This window comes from Ranitomeya variabilis, chromosome 2, assembly GCF_051348905.1.
Source record: "Ranitomeya variabilis isolate aRanVar5 chromosome 2, aRanVar5.hap1, whole genome shotgun sequence".
NCBI classification, from domain to species: Eukaryota; Metazoa; Chordata; class Amphibia; order Anura; family Dendrobatidae; genus Ranitomeya; species Ranitomeya variabilis.
In genome coordinates this window covers 64599963-64619250 of record NC_135233.1, presented here as the reverse complement: position 1 = coordinate 64619250, position 19288 = coordinate 64599963, and positions in this window count along the sequence as shown.

The window sequence follows — 19288 nt, the reverse complement described above, 5'->3', positions numbered from 1 at the left end:
GATTGCCATACACAAAATAATTGTGTTGGAGAATAAACTTCATACCTTCTATTATAAATGCCATTTGCGTGGGGTTATAAATATGGGATTTATTTAAAAAGTGTTCAGCCGATTCACACCCTTTTTCCTGATTGATTACTGTATAAAGGGACTTGATGTCTAAAGTACCTAATATATATTTATCAGTCCACTTAATACTTTCTAAGGCCCTAATTGTATCCCGGGTATCTTTAATATAAGCTGGAAGCGATGTAACACATTTTTGTAAATGTGTGTCCACATATTCTGAAAGATTTGCCGTTAGGCAATTAATACCCGATGTAATCAGTCTTCCTGGTGGGCACTTGGGATCCTCATGTATTTTTGGGATATGATAAAATATAGCCAAACTTGGTGTTTTGTTGTAAATAAACTGAAACTCTTTCTTATTTAGAATACCTGCTGCCTTCCCTTTGGTAACTAGGAGATTAAGTTTTTTTACAAAACGGAGGGTAGGGTCACCCAATAATTTCTTATATGTGATACTATCACTCAAAAGTCTCAAGGACTCTTCATGGTATTTACTGCGGTCCATGATCACAATACTTCCCCCTTTATCCGCACTGCAGACAACAACATCATTGTTCTCCTGAAGCTCCATAAGAGCCCTCTTTTCTTTCCTAGTAAGATTATGTGGCCTATATTTAGGATTCCCTTTTTTCATTTTCCTTAAGTCTGAAGTGACTAAAGTTTCAAATGTGTTGAAAGCATTGGAATACTCACTAATAGGGTTAAAGGTGGATGGATTGGCTAACGTTGTATGTACTTACTCATTTGAGTTTTGTTGATTCAAATTGGATCCTGCTAGTTCCTTTTTCAGGAAATACTTCTTGAGGGCTAAGTTACGAATACATTTTTTCATACACACATAAAGATTGAAAGGGCTTGACCCTGTCGTTGGAGCAAATTTCAGACCTTTCTGGAGGAGGGATTTTCCACTTCTAGTCAAAACATGGGAACTTAAATTGTTAATTTTTTGTGTCTGTTCACCCTCTCTTATATTTTTCTTTTTTGTAAGTTTCCTCCCTCCTCTCTTACCACGTTTGGTTTTGCACCTCGGACCTGAAAAAATTTTTGGTGCCCTTTATGATAGATTTTCGAGGTCCCACCTTTCCTGGGGGGAACCCCTTTGGGCTGGGTCATTTTTACACCCAGATTCTTTGATGCCCCATGGCTTGATGTTATATTCTTACATCCTATCTTTTTGTGTGTATCATTCCTTAGAAAGGACCTGCTGTTTCCTGTTCCTTGTGTCTGTCCCCTAAAGAGTGATCCAGGGGAATTCTTTGCATAAGAAGTTCCTGGGCCCTCAGTGGTCAATGCTAATTCTACATACCTATAATTTGTTGGGATGTCAAAACTCATGGGAATGTTTCCATTAGCCTCTGGGGTATCAATCTGTGTTCCCTCTAATAGGTCCTGATTCTCAAAACTTTATGCTGCTATTTCTGGAGTTTCCTCCTGTGTGCACTGTAATACAACATAGGGGTATATTGAGTGGAATTTGAATTTGTATATGTAGAAAATGCTACAGATGTCTTAAGTGGTTTTGCGGGTGAATCTCCCATATATTCATCTATTACTACAAATTGTGTTTCCCTCAAAGATTGATTCAGGGTCCTAGTTTGTATGAATTCGCTATTCCCCAGGAGTGTGACTTCATCCCTTAAGAATTTTTTAAATTTCTTGGATCTTATCTCCCTCTCTTTTTCTTGTAATCTGTTGGTAATATTAGTTGCCAAATCTTTTCTCCTAAATGGTCATAACTTTTTAATAATTCCAATTGTTTTGTTATCTCATTGCCAACACTTTGCAGATTCATTTTACGCTTATCAATAATGAATTGCACCGCACTCTTAGAAAAATTTAAAAACATATCCTCCTATTCATGCTGTATAGATGGGTTCCCAAAATCTCCTGCCAGAGGCCTGTGAATCCTGAGGCCCTTGGGGATTTTGTTAGCCTCAAGATATCTCTCTAGAGAGGCAATCTCCCAAAGATCTCTCATTTCATTATATAACAATTTCTCAAGGGACCTTAAGAGAAATTTCCCTTTAACAAGATCCATGTTGGGAGCCCGTGTTTGGACAGTGTGCTCTTTGATTAATTTCAAACGGTGGTCCCTATCCTTCCATAGGCAGGATGTGGCCATGTGTAAAGCTGCCTGTAGTGATGAATGCACACCTTTGCTCCATTCATTATAAAAGTGCACTTAGTTTTTTCTGGCAGTCCAAATAACAATGAATGAAGTGGAGGCTGAATATGTGAACATATGTACACTGCTCAAAAAAATAACGGGAACACTTAAACAACAGAATCTAACTCCAAGTAAATCAAACTTCTGTGAAATAAAACTGTCCACTTAGGAAGCAGCACTGTTTGACAATCAATTTCACATGCTGTTGTGCAAATGGAATAGACAACAGATGGAAATTATTGGCAATAATCAAGACACCCTCAATAAAGGAGTGGTTCTGCAGGTGGGGACCACAGACCACATCTCAGTACCAATGCTTTCTGGCTGATGTTTTGGTCACTTTTGAATGTTGGTTGTGCTTTCACACTCATGGTAGCATGAGATGGACTCTACAACCCACACAAGTGGCTCAGGTAGTGCAGCTTTTCCAGGATGGCACATCAATGCGAGCTGTGGCAAGAAGGATTGCTGTGTCTGTCAACGTAGTTTCCAGAGGCTGGAGGTGCTACCAGGAGACAGGCTAGTACACCAGGAGACGTGGAGGGGGCCGTAGGAGGGCAACAACCCAGCAGCAGGACCGCTACCTCCGCCTTTGTGCAAGGAGGAACAGGAGGAGCACTGCCAAAGCCCTGCAAAATGACCTCCAGCAGGCCACAAATGTGCATGTGTCTGCACAAACGGTTAGAAAACGACTCCATGAGGATGGTCTGAATGCCCGACGACCACAGATGGGATTGTGCTCACAGCCAACACCGTGTAGGATGCTTGGCATTTGCCACAGAACACCAGGATTGGCAAATTCAGGAGTGGCGCCCTGTGCTCTACACATATCAAAGCAGGTTCATACTGAGCACATGTGACAGACGTGACAGAGTCTGGAGATGCCGTGGAGAGTGATCTGCTGCCTGCAACATCCTTCAGCATGACCGGTTTGGCAGTGGGTCAGTAATGGTGTGGTGTGGCATTTCTTTGGAGGGCGGCACAGCCCCCATGTGCTCACCAGAGGTAGCCTGACTGCCATTAGGTGCCAAGATGAAATCCTCAGACCCCTTGTGAGACCATATGCTGGTGCAGTTGGCCCTGGGTTCCTCCTAATGCAGGACAATGCCAGACCTCATGTGGCTGGAGTGTATCAGCAGTTCCTGCAAGATGAATGCATTGAAGCTATGGACTGGCCTGCCCGTTCCCCAGACCTTAATCCGATTGAGCACATCTGGCGCATCATGTCTCGCTCCATCCACCAACGTCACATTGCACCACAGACTGTCCAGGAGTTGGCGGATGCTTTAGTCCAGGTCTGAGAGAAGATCCCTCAGACCATCCGCCGCCTCATCAGGAGCATGCCCATGCGTTGTACAGTAGGGAGGTCATACAGGCACATGGAGGCCACACACAATACTGAGCATCTTTTCCTTGTCATGAGGCATTTCCACTGAAGTTGGATCAGCCTGTAATTTGATTTTCCACTTTGATTTTGAGTGTCATTCCAAATCCAGACCTCCATGGGATATTCATTTTGATTTACAATTGCTATGTTTTATTGTTCTGAACACATTCCACTATGCAATGAATACAAATTTGCAACTGGAATATTTCATTCAGAGATATCTAGGATGTGGTATTTTAGTGTTCTCTTTATTTTTTTGAGCAGTGTATATGCCCTATCTAACAATTTGTGAACAGACATATATGCTGACAAGGGACAACTGAACGCTGGACTGGACGTGGTTGCAGACTGTTTTGTCTGTGCAACTGCAGGTTGTGGGCAAGAGGCCTCAGCACCTCCTTCCTGGACAGCAAATTGGGAAGGGTGTAACACAGGGGAATTGAATTACTACATGCATTTAAATCAGGTACATAAAGCACCTATCCGGAGTTACTTCATTGATGCAAGAAATGCAATTTGTAACAGTAACAGACCTACATAGTGTCCTGATGGCACCGAAAAATGCCATGTTGACAGTATGGAATCTCATTTATTCAGGAAACTTTTTTTGAAAGTTTTTTCCTCTTAATACAGTATATTGCAAACATCATATTGTATATCACTGTGTACTTACAATTGCTCATTTTGCTTTTCTACCCAGCTAATTCTTCTCTTTTCCATTTGCTCTATATCACGTGATGTAGAATTGTAGTTCTAATGATGACTCATGCAGGGAAGAGAGGCTTCCTGTTTCTACATAGAGCTTAGAAGGATTCAGCTAGTCTGTTTTTACTCACGTGATGTCATTGACCTAATAGAAAAGAAAATAATTTACTGGGAAGAAGGGAAAAATGAAGGGCAGAAGGGAAAAATTAGCAATTATAAGTACACAGTGCCGTATAATATGATGATTGCAATATATTAGGAGGAGTGCGTTTTCTTCAGTTGACACATTTTGTGATGCCGTCAGATATTATAGCTTTTCTTCTAGAGTTTATGTAGGTGTCTGGTTCATGTAGGAAACTGGGCTCATAAGATGTGTTTCTCTTCAATAACTGCAATGAGAAATCATATCTATCCCCTTATATGGATACATTTTGGGCAATTATTTTTAAACGATTTTTGTCATTTTTTTGGTCACGATGTACATTTTTACCATAAGTGCGGTTTTTGTTTGAAAGGATTGAAAAAGATCAACATTTTCCATCTTCTACTTATTTGACAGTGAAAAGTGGACAGCATTATGATGCCAAACGGATAGAGTCAATCTAATATATAAAGCTGAATGTGTGTGTGCGTGCGTGCGTGCGTGTGTGTGTGTGTGTGATGTATGTATATATGTGTGTATGTCCGGGATTGGCATCTGCACCGTCGCAGCTACAGCCACAAAATTTTGCACAGTCACACATCTGGACCCCGAGAGCGTCATAGGCCATGTTGTGAGGCAAAATTTTAACCCCGCGCGTTCCAATTCACCAAACAATTTTGCCCCTATCCACATAATGGGGAAAAAGTGAAAGGAAAAGTGTTGGAGGCAAATTGACAGCTGCCAGATGTGAACAAGGGGGACTTAAAGAGTGAGAGCGATGGCGCCAAAGAGTATATACCGTACAGTTGCTAAGGTGGGGCTCCGACATGGAATAATCACCACACCACCACGGGGATATGAACACACACACAAAATGCCACACACACTACCACGTGCTTGAACACATATACCACCCTCAGCACACATTTCACCACACATACACCAACCTCGCCACATAAAAGTCGAAACACAAACGTCGCCACATGCAAAACTCACCAAGCGCAAAATTCCCCACATGCAAAACTCACCACATGCAAAACTAGGTTCATGCAAAACTCGCCACACGTGCAAAACTCACCTCATGGAAAACTCGCCACACGTAAAACTTGCACACGCGGAAAATTGCCACATGCACAAAAGTTGCAACACATGCAAAAGTTGCCTCACACAAAACTTGCACATACTCAAAACGCACTACACATAAAACTCGCCACGCGCAAAACTCGCCATGCACAAATCTTGCTGCACACAACTTGCTACACTAACCTGTCACATGCAACTCGACACACAAAATGTTGCTACACGCATGTCGCCACACAAAACTCATCTCACAAAAGTCGCTACATGCATGTAGCCACACGCAACTCAACACACACAACTTGACACATGAAACTCGCTCTAAAACACACACAAGTCTGGTATTATCCTTCAAAAATAAAAATCTGATTAATAAGCAGACAAACTACAAGAGCAACAAATGTACCATATAGGAAATCCGGTCAGCTGTCAGTCACATGACCTGTCTATTATGTGTATGTGTTAGCTAATATATACTGCCAGGGGGGAGGGCTTCCTGTTGGCTGGGGATTTATCAGGCTGCCAATAGCAACCAATCACAGCTCAGCTTCTATTTTGCTACAGTTAATCTGAGCTCTGATTGGTTAATATAGGCAACAAAGGACATTCTCAGTATAACAAAGCTTGTGTGAGGTAATAGCATGTCAGTTAGGTTGTGTTGGTGGAAAGGCTGATGTCAGTCACATTACCTCTATGTGAGAGGATATAGAAACTGCCAGTTACAGACTATTTTTACCACAATAATGCCTCATAAGAAAAGGAATTCCATGGCACGAATGTCAGCTGATGCGAAAAGAAAAGCTGCATTACGGGCCAATGAAAAATGTGAAGACCGAGAAACAAGGCTGACACACATGAGAACAGCAGCTGCTTCCTCAAGAGCCAATGAACTTCCTGAGCAGAGGGAAGCGAGGCTTGCAGACAAGAGAACAAGAGCTGCTTCCTCAAGGGCCAATAAACTTTCTGAGGAGAGGGAAGTGAGGTGTTATGGTTCTCAATGGCAAGAGAACATAGCCCAGCAAACATAAGTACTAGCTCTTGGAAGGATGGAAACTAAACTGACCATGAACTAAACCTGCCGCACAACTAACAGTAGCCGGGTAGCGTTGCCTACGTTTTTTATCCCTAGACGCCCAGCGCCGGCCGGAGGACTAACTAATCCTGGCAGAGGAAAATATAGTCCTGGCTCACCTCTAGAGAAATTTCCCCGATAGGCAGACAGAGGCCCCCACATATATTGGCGGTGATTTTAGATGAAATGACAAACGTAGTATGAAAATAGGTTTAGCAAAATTGAGGTCCGCTTACTAGATAGCAGGAAGACAGAAAGGGCACTTTCATGGTCAGCTGAAAACCCTATCAAAATACCATCCTGAAATTACTTTAAGACTCTAGTATTAACTCATAACATCAGAGTGGCAATTTCAGATCACAAGAGCTTTCCAGACACAGAAACGAAACTACAGCTGTGAACTGGAACAAAATGCAAAAACAAACGAGGACTAAAGTCCAACTTAGCTGGGAGTTGTCTAGCAGCAGGAACATGCACAGAAAGGCTTCTGATTACAATGTTGACCGGCATGGAAGTGACAGAGGAGCAAGGTTAAATAGCGACTCCCACATCCTGATGGAAACAGGTGAACAGAGGGGATGATGCACACCAGTTCAATTCCACCAGTGGCCACCGGGGGAGCCCAAAATCCAATTTCACAACAGTACCCCCCCCTCAAGGAGGGGGCACCGAACCCTCACCAGAACCACCAGGGCGATCAGGATGAGCCCTATGAAAGGCACGGACCAGATCGGAGGCATGAACATCAGAGGCAGTCACCCAAGAATTATCCTCCTGACCGTATCCCTTCCATTTGACCAGATACTGGAGTTTCCGTCTGGAAACACGGGAGTCCAAGATTTTTTCCACAACGTACTCCAACTCGCCCTCAACCAACACCGGAGCAGGAGGCTCAACGGAAGGCACAACCGGTACCTCATACCTGCGCAACAATGACCGATGAAAAACATTATGAATAGAAAAAGATGCAGGGAGGTCCAAACGGAAGGACACAGGGTTAAGAATCTCCAATATCTTGTACGGGCCGATGAACCGAGGCTTAAACTTAGGAGAAGAAACCCTCATAGGGACAAAACGAGAAGACAACCACACCAAGTCCCCAACACAAAGCCGAGGACCAACCCGACGCCGGCGGTTGGCAAAAAGCTGAGTCTTCTCCTGGGACAACTTCAAATTGTCCACTACCTGCCCCCAAATCTGATGCAACCTCTCCACCACAGCATCCACTCCAGGACAATCCGAAGATTCCACCTGACCAGAAGAAAATCGAGGATGAAACCCCGAATTACAGAAAAAAGGAGACACCAAGGTGGCAGAGCTGGCCCGATTATTGAGGGCAAACTCCGCTAAAGGCAAAAAAGCAACCCAATCATCCTGATCTGCAGACACAAAACACCTCAAATATGTCTCCAAGGTCTGATTCGTCCGCTCGGTCTGGCCATTAGTCTGAGGATTCAGGCGTCTGGCGGACTCAAGATAAATTAGATTTTTGTGGTCAGTCAATACCACCACCTGATGTCTAGCCCCCTCAAGCCAATGACGCCACTCCTCAAAAGCCCACTTCATGGCCAAAAGCTCCCGATTCCCAACATCATAATTCCGCTCGGCGGGCGAAAATTTACGCGAGAAAAAGGCACAAGGTCTCATCACGGAACAATCGGAACTTCTCTGCGACAAAACTGCCCCAGCTCCGATTTCAGAAGCGTCGACCTCAACCTGAAAAGGAAGAGCAACATCAGGCTGACGCAACACAGGGGCGGAAGAAAAGCGGCGCTTAAGCTCCCGAAAGGCCTCCACAGCAGCAGGGGACCAATCAGCAACATCAGCACCCTTCTTAGTCAAATCAGTCAATGGTTTAACAACATCAGAAAAACCAGCAATAAATCGACGATAAAAGTTAGCAAAGCCCAAAAATTTCTGAAGACTCTTAAGAGAAGAGGGTTGCGTCCAATCACAAATAGCCTGAACCTTGACAGGATCCATCTCGATGGAAGAGGGGGAAAAAATATATCCCAAAAAGGAAATCTTTTGAACCCCAAAAACGCACTTAGAACCCTTCACACACAAGGAATTAGACCGCAAAACCTGAAAAACCCTCCTGACCTGCTGGACATGAGAGTCCCAGTCATCCGAAAAAATCAAAATATCATCCAGATACACAATCATAAATTTATCCAAATAATCACGGAAAATGTCATGCATAAAGGACTGAAAGACTGAAGGGGCATTTGAAAGACCAAAAGGCATCACCAAATACTCAAAGTGGCCCTCGGGCGTATTAAATGCGGTCTTCCACTCATCCCCCTGCTTAATTCGCACCAAATTATACGCCCCACGGAGATCTATCTTAGAGAACCACTTGGCCCCCTTTATGCGAGCAAACAAATCAGTCAGCAGTGGCAACGGATATTGATATTTAACCGTGATTTTATTCAAAAGCCGATAATCAATACACGGTCTCAAAGAGCCATCTTTCTTAGCCACAAAGAAAAAACCGGCTCCTAAGGGAGATGACGAAGGACGAATATGTCCCTTTTCCAAGGACTCCTTTATATATTCTCGCATAGCAGCATGTTCAGGCACAGACAGATTAAATAAACGACCCTTAGGGTATTTACTACCCGGAATCAAATCTATGGCACAATCGCACTCCCGGTGCGGAGGTAATGAACCAAGCTTAGGTTCTTCAAAAATGTCACGAAATTCAGTCAAGAATTCAGGAATCTCAGAGGGAATAGATGATGAAATGGAAACCACAGGTACGTCCCCATGCGTCCCCTTACATCCCCAGCTTAACACAGACATAGCTTTCCAGTCAAGGACTGGGTTATGAGATTGCAGCCATGGCAATCCAAGCACCAACACATCATGTAGGTTATACAGCACAAGAAAGTGAATAATCTCCTGATGATCCGGATTAATCCGCATAGTTACTTGTGTCCAGTATTGTGGTTTATTACTAGCCAATGGGGTGGAGTCAATCCCCTTCAGGGGTATAGGAGTTTCAAGAGGCTCCAAATCATACCCACAGCGTTTGGCAAAGGACCAATCCATAAGACTCAAAGCGGCACCAGAGTCGACATAGGCATCCGCGGTAATAGATGATAAAGAACAAATCAGGGTCACAGATAGAATAAACTTAGACTGTAAAGTGCCAATTGAAACAGACTTATCAAGCTTCTTAGTACGCTTAGAGCATGCTGATATAACATGAGTTGAATCACCGCAATAGAAGCACAACCCATTTTTTCGTCTTAAATTCTGCCGTTCACTTCTGGACAGAATTCTATCACATTGCATATTCTCTGGCGTCTTCTCAGTAGACACCGCCAAATGGTGCACAGGTTTGCGCTCCCGCAGACGCCTATCGATCTGGATAGCCATTGTCATGGACTCATTCAGACCCGCAGGCACAGGGAACCCCACCATAACATCCTTAATGGCATCAGAGAGACCCTCTCTGAAATTCGCCGCCAGGGCGCACTCATTCCACTGAGTAAGCACAGCCCATTTACGGAATTTCTGGCAGTATATTTCAGCTTCGTCTTGCCCCTGAGATAGGGACATCAAGGCCTTTTCCGCCTGAAGCTCTAACTGAGGTTCCTCATAAAGCAACCCCAAGGCCAGAAAAAACGCATCCACATTGAGCAACGCAGGATCCCCTGGAGCCAATGCAAAAGCCCAATCCTGAGGGTCGCCCCGGAGCAAGGAAATCACAATCCTGACCTGCTGAGCAGGATCTCCAGCAGAGCGAGATTTCAGGGACAAAAACAACTTGCAATTATTTTTAAAATTTTGAAAGCAAGATCTATTCCCCGAGAAAAATTCAGGCAAAGGAATTCTAGGTTCAGATATAGGAACATGAACAACAAAATCTTGTAAATCTTGAACTTTCGTGGTGAGATTATTCAAACCTGCAGCTAAACTCTGAATATCCATTTTAAACAGGTGAACACAGAGCCATTCCAGGATTAGAAGGAGAGAGAGAGAGAGAAAGGCTGCAATATAGGCAGACTTGCAAGAGATTCAATTACAAGCACACTCAGAACTGAAGGGAAGGGGGAAAAAAAAAAAAAAAAAATCTTCAGCAGACTTCTCTTTTCTCTCCTTTCTCTGTCAATTAATTTAACCCTTTTTGGCCGGTCAAACTGTTATGGTTCTCAATGGCAAGAGAACATAGCCCAGCAAACATAAGTACTAGCTCTTGGAAGGATGGAAACTAAACTGACCATGAACTAAACCTGCCGCACAACTAACAGTAGCCGGGTAGCGTTGCCTACGTTTTTTATCCCTAGACGCCCAGCGCCGGCCGGAGGACTAACTAATCCTGGCAGAGGAAAATATAGTCCTGGCTCACCTCTAGAGAAATTTCCCCGATAGGCAGACAGAGGCCCCCACATATATTGGCGGTGATTTTAGATGAAATGACAAACGTAGTATGAAAATAGGTTTAGCAAAATTGAGGTCCGCTTACTAGATAGCAGGAAGACAGAAAGGGCACTTTCATGGTCAGCTGAAAACCCTATCAAAATACCATCCTGAAATTACTTTAAGACTCTAGTATTAACTCATAACATCAGAGTGGCAATTTCAGATCACAAGAGCTTTCCAGACACAGAAACGAAACTACAGCTGTGAACTGGAACAAAATGCAAAAACAAACGAGGACTAAAGTCCAACTTAGCTGGGAGTTGTCTAGCAGCAGGAACATGCACAGAAAGGCTTCTGATTACAATGTTGACCGGCATGGAAGTGACAGAGGAGCAAGGTTAAATAGCGACTCCCACATCCTGATGGAAACAGGTGAACAGAGGGGATGATGCACACCAGTTCAATTCCACCAGTGGCCACCGGGGGAGCCCAAAATCCAATTTCACAACAGTGAGGCTTGCAGACATGAAAACAAGAGCTGCTTCCTCAAGAGCCAATGAACTTTCTGAAGAGAGTGAAGCGAGGCTTGCAGACATGAAAACAAGAGCTGCTTCCTCAAGAGCCAATTAACCTTCTGAGGAGAGGGAAGTGAGGATTGCAGACATGAAAACAAGAGCTGCTTCCTCAAGGGCCAATGAACTTTCTGAGAAGAGAGAAGCGAGGCTTGCAGACATGAAAACAAGAGCTGCTTCCTCAAGGGCCAATGAACTTTCTGAGAAGAGAGAAGCGAGGCTTGCAGACATGAAAACAAGAGCTGCTTCCTCAAGGGCCAATGAACTTTCTGAAGAGAGGGAAGCGCGGCTTGTAGACATGAAAACAAGAGCTGCTTCTTCAAGGGCCAATTAACTTTCTGAGGAGAGGGAAGCGAGGCTTGCAGACATGAAAACAAGAGCTGTTTCCTCAAGAGCCAATGAACTTTTTGAGGAGAGGGAAGTGAGGCTTGCAGACATGAAAACATGAGCTGCTTCCTCAAGGGCCAATGAACTTTCTGAGGAGAGGGAAGTGAGGCTTGCAGACAAGAGAACAAGAGCTGCTTCCTCAAGGGCCAATGAGTCATCTCAGCAGAGAGAAGGCCGACTTGGCACTAGGAGAATTGCTATTTCTTCCGCCAAGGCACAGGAAATGGTTGGAGATTTTAAACATGCTGCGTTTTGTTACCAGTCAGACATAAACTATCAGGATAATCCTAAAGTTCAGATAGGAAAAATGGATGTGGTCTGCATGTACTGCAGTGCCCTGAAATGAAAAGATGGTTTATGCTGTGCAAATGGCAAGATAAAACTTCCACCTCTCCTGTCACCACCAGATCCCCTGAAGCAGAGGTGTGGAATCTTATTTCTGCGAAGGGCCATTTGGATATTTATACCATCCTTCGGGGGCCACAAAGTACATCCAGACTCTGGCACTGGTGTTAGGACGTAATCTTTCATTGCATGTCCTTCAGTATTCAGTAGTGAACACTGCATGTGTGTGCTAACAGAGCAAGAAGAAATTTATGAGCTTGTGGCAATCAAAATACACCTCCCTACCCAAGAATGCGGTCCCTGAGAATTTGCTTGAGGGCCTGATAAAAGCTCATCGAGGGCCGTAAATGGCATCTCTGGGAACTCCTTCTAGATTGTTGGAAGACCATTCCCGGTGACTACCTCTTGAAGGTCATCAAGAGAATGCCAAGAGTGTGCAAAGCAGTCATCAAAGCAAAAGGTGGCTACTTTGAAGAACCTAGAATATAAGACATATTTTCAGTTGTTTCACACTTCTTTGTTAAGTATATAATTCCACATGTGTTAATTCATAGTTTTGATGCCTTCAGTGTGAATGTACAATTTTCATAGTCATGAAAATACAGAAAAATCTTTAAATGAGGTGTGTCCAAACATTTGGTCTGTACTGTAAATGTGGCAGATATGGGAGCCTTCAGTATGCTCTCAGGAAATTGTTATCGGTATCCTGCAATTATGTTGTGAAATCAATTCTAAATGGACACTTTACCCCTTAAATGCTGTTGTCACCATTGCCAGCAGCATCTAATAGGTTAAAATGCTGCTATCGGAATGGCACTAATTGCAGCCAGTACACTCTGGTGCCATCTGTATTACACAGCACACACCTGCACTGTATGGTGCAGACTTAGCTCCTAAGATCGCTGCATGCATGCAGTGCACACATCTGCCAAACATATAATATACAGCAAATATCACAAATTAAAACCTGGGCACAGTAGGCCCTCTAGGCGCCAGGGCCCCCAGCTCTTGCACAGGGTGACCATTTAAAGTTAAAAACTTGCTTCCGAATTCTTAAAAAATTACCCCAAAATAAGAAAAATGTAGATTAGATCAATCAGATAACTAAGAAATTCCTTATTCATAAAATTCATGAAAAGCAGCATTACACCCTACGTAGAGAAGACAGATGTTTTACTAGTGAAATTTCCATGATGGATCTTCCAGTCAGTTTCACGTGTCGTAGAATGTCAGCGTCTATGCAATTTTATGTTGAATGCGATTTGAAAGGAGTTTTCTGAAACCTACCCGAATTTAGTGTGATTATCAGTTTAATTTAAAAAAAAAATCTAAACACTTTTCTAATATACTTCAATTAAAAATTCCCTACCTACTCTAACTTCCTATCTGTGTTTTATATGTTTATCTTACTTCCGGTGACGTTCCGTTTGAGTCTCTCAGCAATGCACTGGTGTTGGGGTAGGGGGAGGAGGTGGCTGAAGTCACTGCCTCAGTTGCTGTCCCAAACCTAAGACGGATCTTCATCAGGGGCGACCGCTTCTGCACTCCCTTGCTATAAAGATAAGTGACGAGTCAGCGAGGGAGCGCACTATCAGTGCGCAATAATAGTAATACAGTGGTGAACAGGCACAGCATACTGAGCATGTGTTGATATTTACAACTGGAGCATGCTCAGTGTAGCCCAACCCTTAAGGGGTTGTCCCTGATGACTATTCTGGGTGGGGACAGCAGCTGCAGCAGTGACTGCAGCGCCAGCTTCCTGATTACGCCTCATTCGAGAATACCCAGTGTATGCTGGGAGACTCAAAGAAAATGTCACTTGAAGAAAAAAAAGCACAGGAAGTTAAAGAAGAGTGGGAAGGATAGAGATTTTATAAACTGAAGTATATTATAAAAGTGCTTACCGTATATACTCGAGTATAAGCCCACCCGAGTATAAGCAGACCCCCCTAATTTTGCCACAAAAAACTGGGAAAACTTAATGACTTAAGTATTAGCCTAGGGTGGAAAATGCAGCAGCTACCGGTAAATGTCAAAAATAAAAATAGATACCAATAACAGTAAAATTAATTGAGACATCAGTAGGTTAAGTGTATTTGAATATCCATATTGAATCAGGAGCCCCATATAATGCTCCATACAGTTTATAATGGGCCCCATAAGACGCTCCATATTAAAATATGCCCCATATAATGCTGCACAAATGTTGATTATGTCCCCATAAGATGCTCCATAGACACATTTGCCCCATATAATGCTCCACAAATGCTGATTATGGCCCCATAAGATGCTCCATAGAGATATTTGCCCCGTATAATGCTGCACATGGCCCCACAAGATGCTCCATAGAGATATTTGCCCCATATATTACTGCACATGGCCCCATAAGATGCTCCATAGAGATATTTGCCCTGTATAATGCTCCACAAATGCTGATTATGGCCCCATAACATGCTCCATAGACTATTATGCCCCATATGCTGTTGCTGCGATTAAAAAAAAAAAAAAAATCACACTCACCTCTCAGGCCCCCGGCACTTGCTATAGTCACCTGACCTCGTTCCACCTCTGCCACACTAATCGCATCACCGCGCCCTCTGACCTGAGAGTCACTGCAGAGGAAGATGGAGCAGCGCCCAGCGGTGGAACGGATGACAGGTGAATATCGCGCCCTCGTATACTCACCTGCTCCTGGCGTGGTGCAGTCTCTGGTTCTCCCGGCGCCGGCAGCTTCTTCCTGTATTGAGCGGTCACATGGTACCGCTCATTACAGTAATGAATATGCGGCTCCACCCCTGTGGGAGTGGAGTCGGGTCCATATTAGTTACTGTAATGAGCGGTACCATGTGACCGCTCAATACAGGAAGAAGCTGAGGCGCTGGGAGAACCAGGGACGTGCAGCGACCGCGCCAGGAGCAGGTGAGTATAATTAGACAGCCCCCGCTCCCTCTCCCCTGCTGACCCCTGGGAATGACTTGAGTATAAGCCAAGAGGAGGACTTTCAGCCCCAAAAAATGGGCTGAAAATCTCGGCTTATACTCGAGTATATATGGTACTTTTTATTTATTTTTTTTTTTAACATTTAATAGATTGAGAATCATACTAAATTCAGGAAGGTTTCAGATAACCCCTTTAAGCTACACCAGCCTAGGAATATAATGGAAAAAAAAATAACCTGAGGCTGCTCATGAGCTGCAGGGTAAGGTGACTGGGGATCAGGACATCATTACTTCCACTCCGGGGGAGTCTGTCAGAGCAGCAGCACAAGAGCAATGGGTAAGTATGGCTTCTTTTATGAGGATGGCTTCCCATAAGCAGTATTTAATTAAAAATGCAAAAGCCTTAAAACTCACATGCATTCTTCATCGTAGTATTTTTTTTTTTGTTCAGGGCAGGACAGGATGCCGGACTAAGCATTTATACATTTTTTTAATTATGTTATTTTTAATAATAATTGTAAAATTTAAAATTAAAGGTACAGTCAACTTTAAAGGCATCTCGTCACATTGTTCATGCAGTCCAGTCTGTGCACATCATGGCATAGAGAAGGAGAGTGTGAGCAGAGTGATGTTTAGGATTGTTGGAAAAGTTTCAAAACTGATGCATCTTGTAAGAAAATTGCATAACTTAAATCTTATGGGTTCCACTGCAAAATCTCCAACAGAGACCCCAATTTTCAGAGGTCTTTAGTAGTAATTATCTTCCAATATAGATCAAAGATATCTTTTGTGCCTCCTAATCTCTAGGATCCTAATGTGACTATATCCTCTGCAACTAATGCAACTTATGTAAGAAACAGGATCAATTTGAGATCAGTGATAAAAATGCAGCAGGACTGTACGTGTGTGAACTGTTCCTTAGATATTTGTCAATGATCAATGTACACATTAGGCTACTCCCAGCTTTCGCCCCCATTGTGATTATGTTGGGAGAGAGAAGGAAGGATCAAACACATTGGATTTCCAACAGCCGTTCCTTCTGTTTGCTGAAAGATAATCCTCCGCCGGAGGAGTCTGGCAGCAACTTTCTCATAAAAAAAACAAGAGCGTTTCGGTGTATGGGGGAGTCGAGGGGAGATAGTTGTTAGCCAAACAATGTCTAGGTGGCTCTTAAGTCGCATGGTGTGTGAAAACAGATATACCTGATGAACACGCTGTATGAAAAAAGAGTTTCTGGATCATCCCTCACATCCACAAAAGTCATTCAGCTTCTCTTGAAACAAAGTAACCCAACTTCACTTTTTTTTATTGTTTTCACACTTTGGGGCAAGACTGAGAATAACCCAAATGGCCCCATCATGGGTTGAAATGTTACTGTCATGGGTGTGTCAGAGGCCGCAGACAGTCGCATTGCATCTGGCTGCAGAAGATCTCTGCATTTGACTTTTCAGGCACCTTTGTAACCCTTCTGACTCTGACCCAGTGGCAACCTTTCTCTGGCTCTAATTGACACACCTGGACCTGGGTGTTATAAGCTCCCAGCCTGCTTCTGGGAGTTGCCAGTGATATTAGCATTTCCCCCTGTTGAGGCTTGGAGCTATAGCAGTCGGCTATCTTCCTCTTTGGCGTTGCTGGAGGACGTCTGGGTTTCATCTCTGAGTCTTCAAGATAAGTATTCCCCTTGTTTGTCTACTCCAGCTGTCTTTAGTGGTAGTGGGGATTGACTACTGCTCATCCTGTTCCTCATGCAGGGCTTATCACCAGGGTAAGTCAGGGATTAGGTTACTGCTCAGCGATAAGTGCAGAACCTATATAGGGATGTTTAGGGCAGACAGGGTGACGTTAAATCTACCTAGGGGTCTCCACTCCCCCCTTACCTAGTGTTGGGATCCCTTCCCCTCATCCCTTCGTGTTGCACTTAGTCTTTGCTACACTGTGCATGACAGTTACACTGTCATTGTATTAGCGCAAAATCAAAATCTTACTTCTTTCACACAGTATTAATGTATTTACTGAGGAGTGGCACATTATATATATATATATATATATATATATATATATATATATATATATTTATATATATATATATATATATTTATATCCGGGAATATATACGTGCAATCTCTCAGAGCGTGGTGCACATTGCTGTATAACGTAAAAGATTCTCTTAATTACTCAGAACTGAAATTAACAACTTCAAGAGGATTTGCCACCTTGTGACTATTTTAGTACATAATTGTGTTCTATTGTACTTTTCCTCTGACTGTTCCACTTATGATTTTGGCTTACAAATACTGATGTGATACTGAACGTGTGAATATGGCCTAATACTCCTCCTGGGTGTTATCAGTTTTGGGTGTGTAACTGTATGGTTGTGTCACGCCTACACACTCTGACTTTCTCCAATCAGTGGCTATAGTGATAGGCAGTGCAGGGACACACCCCATTTGACAATGAGAATGGGAACACTGTTGTGAAATTGGATTTTGGGCTCCCCCGGTGGCCACTGGTGGAATTGAACTTGTGTGCATCATCCCCTCTGTTCACCTGTTCCCATCAGGATGTGGGAGTCGCTATTTAACCTTGCTCCTCTGTCACTTCCATGCCGGTCAACATTGTAATCAGAAGCCTTTCTGTGCATGTTCCTGCTACCAGACAACTTCCAGCTAAGTCGGACTTTTGTCCTTGTTTGTTTTTTGCATTTTGTTCCAGTTCACAGCTGCAGTTTTGTTTCTGTGTCTGGAAAGCTCTTGTGATCTGAAATTGCCACTCTGATGTTATGAGTTAATACTAGAGTCTTAAAGTAATTTCAGGATGGTGTATTGATAGGGTTTTCAGCTGACCATGAAAGTACCCTTTCTGTCTTCCTGCTATCTAGTAAGCGGACCTCGATTTTGCTAAACCTATTTTCATACTACGTTTGTCATTTTCATCTTAAATCACCGCCAATATATGTGGGGGCCTCTGTCTGCCTTTCGGGGAAATTTCTCTAGAGGTGAGCCAGGACTATATTTTCCTCTGCCAGGATTAGTTAGTCCTCCGGCCGGCGCTGGGCGTCTAGGGATAAAACGCAGGCTATGCTACCCGGCTACTGTTAGTTGTGCGGCAGGTTTAGTTCATGGTCAGTTTAAGTTTCCATCCTTCCAAGAGCTAGTTCCTATGTATGCTGGGCTATGTTCTCTTGCCATTGAGAACCATAACAGAACACCCAGTTGTCAATTTGTTCATATATTTCTCGGAGTAATAACAGAGGAATAACACAATGAAGAGATACAGTACAGACCAAAAGTTTGGACACACCTTCTCATTTCAAGATTTTTCTGTATTTTCATGACTATTAAAAATTGTACATTCACACTGAAGGCATCAAAACTATGAATTAACACATGTGGAATTATATACTTAACAAAAAAGTGTGAAACAACTGATAATATGTCTTATATTCTAGGTTCTTCAAAGTAGCCACCTTTTGCTTTGATGACTGCTTTGCACACTCTTGGCATTCTCTTGATGAGCTTCAAGAGGTAGTCACCTGGAATGGTCTTCCAACAATCTTGAAGGAGTTCCCAGAGATGCTTAGCACTTGTTGGCCCTTTTGCCTTCACTCTGCGGTCCAGCTCACCCCAAACCATCTCGATTGGGTTCAGGTCTGGTGACTGTGGAGGCCAGGTCATCTGGCGTAGCACCCCATCACTCTCCTTCTTGGTCAAATAGCCCTTACACAGCCTGGAGGTGTGTTTGGGGTCATTGTCCTGTTGAAAAATAAATGATGGTCCAACTAAACGCAAACCGGATGGAACAGCATGCCGCTGCAAGATGCTGTGGTAGCCATGCTGGTTCTGTATGTCTTCAATTTTGAATAAATCCCCAACAGTGTCACCAGCAAAGCACCCCCACACCATCACACCTCCATGCTTCACGGTGGGAACCAGGCATGTAGAGTCCATCCGTTCACTTTTTCTGCGTCACACAAAGACACGGTGGTTGGAACTAAATATCTCAAATTTGGACTCATCAGACCAAAGCTCAGATTTCCACTGGTCTAATGTCCATTC